Source organism: Physella acuta, unplaced genomic scaffold, assembly GCF_028476545.2.
Source record: "Physella acuta isolate Inbredline_101_S28 unplaced genomic scaffold, ASM2847654v3 ptg002777l, whole genome shotgun sequence".
NCBI lineage: Eukaryota > Metazoa > Mollusca > Gastropoda > Physidae > Physella > Physella acuta.
Window position 1 is genome coordinate 16,214 of NW_026734194.1, and position 6,092 is coordinate 22,305.

General features: G+C 43.4%; 1 non-coding gene across 1 annotated transcript; it reads right to left on the minus strand.

Moving 5' to 3' along the window:
- Positions 1-5,569: 5,569 nt before the first annotated feature.
- On the minus strand, positions 5,570-5,688 carry LOC131934270 (5S ribosomal RNA). The gene has a single exon (XR_009385608.1). It is a non-coding gene; the product is annotated as a 5S ribosomal RNA (ribosomal RNA).
- Positions 5,689-6,092: the final 404 nt, after the last annotated feature.

Below are 6,092 nucleotides of genomic sequence, written 5' to 3' on the forward strand. Positions count from 1 at the left end.
TTATATAAAAAGAGAAGGGTTGAACTAATGAGAGGAATAAAAAAAATCTTTATATTCAATCTAATTTATTTATATTGTATATGTTATAGACTGGCATACATTTTTTTCTCTCTGGTTTATGTGAAAGGAGCTTGCAGGGATTCAAATTATTATTTTTTGCATTGAAATTCATTCTTTATTAATCACAGCTATGTTGCAGGCATATAAATACTTCCCTTTGGGCTCAAGTTGCTTTGAAAGAATCCTTGTCAGTATAGAACTAGTACCAGGACCATAAATGTATGCCCCAGGGCAAATGTTAAGAAAACCTCATCATTTTACAACTCCAACTGACCAGGGGCTTAAGAAATGATGCTTCTGCGCAAACTTTCTCGTCAGCCGGTAAGAGATCAACCTCCTTTTGATTGTTTAAATTTAATCTGTGCTGAAATCATTGTGCAGGCTGGCAAAGAAAACCATGAACTTCTTGAAAGCTGTGTACTTGAGCTCATGTTATTTTTTATTTTCTGTATTTTGAAAAAAAAAAAAGTATATATATGATAATAAAAAAAAAAAGTTCAGAGTATTTAATTGTTGTTTTGTCTTGTTAAAGAGAATGTATGTTGTGCAGAAGTGTAACCAACTCATTTTCAAGCCAGGCCTAGCAAAAGACAAAACCAAAAGAATCATATGATATGATGGTAGTAGGAAAAAAGTATATCAGTGAACAAATGGTGGCAGATGCATGCCTTAGCAATCTGACATGGTAGCTTTAATGAAAGAAAAACAAAAATAATAAAAACACCAAAAGCCACACTCACACAGTTATGTTCAACATATAATGAAGACAGAAAAAAACCAACCCACCAGAATGGATGTATTGTAATGAAAATGGCAGTTAGCACTGGTGATAAGAATCAAAGTGTTGGCTAATAATTCCTATTACAACAGCCAGCCTTATAATCTGAATTAAAACTATTAAATCCCATTCATCCCTTGGATCTATGCCAAACAACACACAATAAATGATATGCATAGAGGTGTGCTGATGCCCTGTGTGAGATGCAGAATGAAATAGTGTTTTTAAAAAAAAGGAGCCACCCAGTAATAAGTATGTGGCCTTTTTATGTCTAGTTTAAAGGATAGAATTAGCATGAAATGTGTTAAGAGAATAGTGTGTGCAGTTGTTGGGATAGGCATATTACTATGTAGGCCTATGTATGTATGTATATCTATCTCTACTTATTAAAGAAAAGAATGACTAAACAAAAAAAAAAAACTGTAACATGGCAGCTACACAGAGTGGGTGGGTGGATGAGGGAGGGAGGGAAAACTCGTTCAATGTAAACCAAACCGAGCTAATTGGGAATGGGTGGAGGCCCTGAAAAGGGCCGAGTAGTAGAGCCACAACAAGCAAGCCAGGTGGTTGTTTGCTGTTGTGTTTATTTGCTGGTGGTGTACTTGGTGACAGCCTTGGTGCCTTCACTGACGGCGTGTTTGGCCAGCTCACCGGGCAGGAGGAGACGGACAGCGGTCTGGATCTCCCTGGAGGTGATGGTGCTGCGCTTGTTGTAGTGGGCAAGACGGCTGGCTTCAGCTGAAATGCGCTCAAAGATGTCGTTGACGAAGGAGTTCATGATGGACATGGCCTTGGAGGAAATGCCAGTGTCAGGGTGCACCTGCTTCAAGACTTTGTAAATGTAGATGCTGTAGCTTTCCTTTCTCCTCCTCTTCTTTTTCTTGTCACCGGTGCGTACGGCTTTAGCCTTACCGGCCTTCTTGGCTCCCTTGGAAGAAACTTTAGGTGGCATGTTGTTTTCTTTTCAATGGCTTGAACAGAAATGAGGCGAACCGACCGCCGGCCGCCCTTTTATATGAAACGGCGAGGAAATTTGGAGAGTACGAGTACGAGTACGAACGCCAAGCCGCTGCGCAGCCAATCAGAACGCTCGCTTGGTGACGAACGGATTTCCTCGCCGTTTCGTATAAAAGGGCCGATCTCGCCGTTAAGTCTTCATTCATCGCCTGCAGCCGTATCGCTGTTAGTCGCTGTATTTCTTCTCGCTCCTAACCAACTCACAATGTCCGGACGTGGTAAAGGCGGTAAAGTCAAGGGAAAGTCCAAGTCTCGCTCCTCCAGGGCAGGCCTTCAATTCCCAGTCGGACGTATTCATCGTCTGTTGAGGAAAGGAAACTATGCTGAGCGTGTCGGTGCTGGTGCCCCAGTCTACCTAGCCGCCGTCCTCGAGTATTTGGCCGCTGAAGTGCTCGAGTTGGCCGGCAACGCTGCCAGAGACAACAAGAAGACAAGAATCATTCCTCGTCACCTCCAGCTGGCCATCCGTAACGACGAAGAGTTGAACAAACTTTTGTCGGGTGTCACCATCGCCCAGGGTGGTGTCCTCCCCAACATCCAGGCCGTGCTTCTGCCCAAGAAGTCACAGAAGACACCCGGTGGCAAGAGCTAAACAGTGTCACCCTGCTGCCCACTGTCCACCTAGCCTACTACTGTCCTTTTCAGGACAACCAAAGTTTACCCAATTAGCTTTCGTTGTGTGTCAATGAACAAAAATCGAGTTTTCCTACCCTACCCTACCCTACCCTACTTGTTTCAAACTTTATTAATAACGTATCAACATGTCAATCACTAGCAGTATGAGATCATTATTATAGATGTATAATACTTACACTGGTTTACACGAGCAGAACAGGGAGGGGGCGGTCATATTAATAGTAGTAACTGGACATATTTTAGGGGTATTCGTTCATAGATACAAATGAAAATAGAATCTATTTTTCTTTAAATGTGCTCCGTTTAACCCCTGTCTACAACAAATAAGGGTGGTCGTTATTTTAAAATTCTATTCTTTAACCTACCGCTAGTCTACCCTTTTTATTTTATATCTTCTTCTTTTTAAAACCAAATATGTTTTTATTAATCCTTCCCCCTCATTTATTTACACACTGTGTAAATACCGCCGATCGGGCGGTCGAATCGGGTCAGAATATCTACCTAGGTCTATAGACTAGGTCTAGATCTAAATTGTTTCAGGCAGTCTATGTTGGGTTCTTTTCTAATCACTCACACACACATTCATAATTCATTGAAGACGACAGAAGCAAACACACCGGATTCCATTGACAAGCGGCACAACCAAGGATTTCATTTGAACGAAGAATATTTTGTGTTATCGGCCCTGTCTGCTATTAATAGATCGCTCGGCTGGATACCGTGTCTAAAAATAATCTGCTATGTCGACGCTGTCTCAACGTTGTGTGGCTGCTACTGGCCAATCAGCGTCGTTAAACTCGTACTCGTCCAATGGGAGAGCTTCGTTGCGCTAAGGGTTTGGCGGACGGTTATAAAAGGGCCAGCAGCGCTGAGCTGCCGCATTTCCTTAACAGTCAGTTAAGATCATTCAAAAAAAAAAAGATGGCTCGTACCAAACAAACCGCCCGAAAATCTACTGGAGGCAAAGCCCCACGTAAACAGCTGGCCACCAAAGCCGCCAGAAAGTCAGCACCAGCCACCGGCGGTGTTAAGAAGCCCCATCGTTACAGGCCTGGAACCGTCGCCCTGAGAGAAATCCGTCGTTACCAGAAGAGCACTGAGCTGCTCATTCGCAAGCTGCCATTCCAGCGCCTGGTCAGAGAAATCGCCCAGGACTTCAAGACTGACCTTCGCTTCCAGAGCTCCGCTGTCATGGCCCTGCAGGAGGCTAGCGAGGCTTACCTCGTCGGTCTGTTTGAAGACACCAACCTGTGCGCCATCCACGCCAAGCGTGTCACCATCATGCCCAAGGACATCCAGCTAGCCAGACGTATCCGTGGTGAGCGTGCTTAAGAGGTTTCTTTTAAGCCCAAACCACCACCCCCTGTCCTCAACCAAGGTCCTTTTTAGGACCACCTGACAACGTTCAGATTAGCAGTGAAGGTCCCCCACCTCACGAGTTTCCACCCACCCACCCACTACACCCCCTGCCCATGTCTGCCACTCTACTACTACTACTACTACTACATCTATTAGTATTATTCTGGGGGATGCGGGAGATAGGTTCTATTCATTTATCTCTTTAATTCAACTCACACATCACATTGCTATTTGAATTCGTGTATGCATGCTGTTGATATTGTTTTATTTATCTCAAATGTGAAGAAAGGAGAGAATAAATTTTATATTTTTCTTTCACCCACCCACCACCCTATCCATTGCTTTTTAAAATATATATATAAAAAAAAAAAAAGAAAAACCCTTTAGGGTTAGAGCTAGATATCTAGATCTTAATCGGAGAGCAGAAATTATTCTTAACGACTACACGCCATAGATTATTTAATTATTAGAAGCCTAACTAACCTATTCGTTTCACGATGTAAACAAACCACTGCGAGTACGGAGCGGAGTACGAGAATATTATTTCGTTCGTACTCGACCAATCAGCGTTCGAGATTCTCTCGTACTCGCATAATGAGCTCGCTCGTACTCGCATAATTAGGTGTAGGGAAATATTTCAGTTTTATTCGCACAAAACGGTGAAAATAACGTCTAATATCATATTTTAACATGACAAACGTGGATCTTTTCTATGCCTACACGTGTGGGCAATGAAACTCTTTATTTTTTATCCAAGGGTCGCATAGCAGAATAGGTGAAAAAATGACTTTGAAAACGACACCGTTAGCCGACAAGCCAGCAACATTCCAGTCGACACGGCAAGCTGCTTTTTCATTGGCTGGCTCATTCGCCGACCGCTTTTGGTTGGGCGGTGTCCGCCATATTGAACGAACTCGAGCCCAGGACCGTATATAAGGAGCGAGTTTCTCTGCAGACGGCGTTTTTCGAACACTCCTTCATCAACAAAGAAGAAAAATTCAATATGTCTGGCCGAGGCAAAGGTGGTAAGGGACTCGGCAAAGGAGGCGCCAAGCGTCACAGGAAGGTGTTGCGTGATAACATCCAAGGTATCACCAAGCCAGCCATCCGTCGTCTTGCTCGCAGAGGTGGTGTCAAACGTATCTCTGGTCTGATCTACGAAGAAACCAGAGGTGTCCTCAAGGTGTTCCTTGAAAATGTCATCCGTGATGCCGTCACCTACACTGAGCACGCCAAGAGGAAGACCGTCACTGCTATGGATGTCGTCTATGCTCTGAAACGTCAAGGTCGCACCCTGTACGGCTTCGGCGGTTAAACTCAACCCAGGACCACCCATTTGTTCTACCCATCCGGCCCTTATTAGGGCCACCCATACGTTTCCGAATTAGCTCGAGTGGTTGTAACCCCTACACGAATGTTTTCCATACCTACCCCTTATTTAACTTACTGAGTTACTTCTAATTATTAGGTTGTAGCCTACTTAGTTTATTTATTTAATTTGGGCAGAGTGGTCATCTTTCCTTTGTTGGTTTTTAAGGGGTTTGTTTCCATGGGTGGGTAGGATCGAGGTAGCCTACCGTGAAGGCACAAAAGAAACAAACAAAAAATATTTCGATATTACAAAAGTGTTCACAGGTATGTGGTGAACTTAGGAAAGAGTGCAGGTGGTAAGAATAGGTGTCCAGTGGGGCAAAAAATAAAAGACAAAAGATGAAAAAAAGTCTACAACACGTGGTGTTCCCAAGCGGTCACCCATCTAAGTACTAACCACGCCCGACGTTGCTTGACTGCGGTGATCGGACGAGAACCGGTATTTTCAACGTGGTATGGCCGTAGACATCTGTGTGAGAAAATTGGGGCTTATAAATATACTCAAACGAAATCAGCAGTTATTCGTCCTTTTCTGGCTACAATAATGATTTCACTGCTTTCCTCATATTATTTCAATAATAAAAAACGCCCTAAATCTCCACAAAAGCGAAACATTGTTTTAATATCGAATACTATGTGCCTTTTTTTCCCTCTACAGCCATTGGTCGCTATTTTTAACCTGAGGCGGTAACCACCGGTAGACTTCCCTGAGCTACTAATTTTCGAGCATCGCGCGTTGTAAAATACAAAATAAATACATTTTCCCCATTTTCCTTGACTAAAATCAGAAAACCAGGTGCCCCCTGCATCCGACCTGTCCTTTAACTATCGCTTTCATGTGAAATGATCTATCGGAAAGGCGATACTTTAA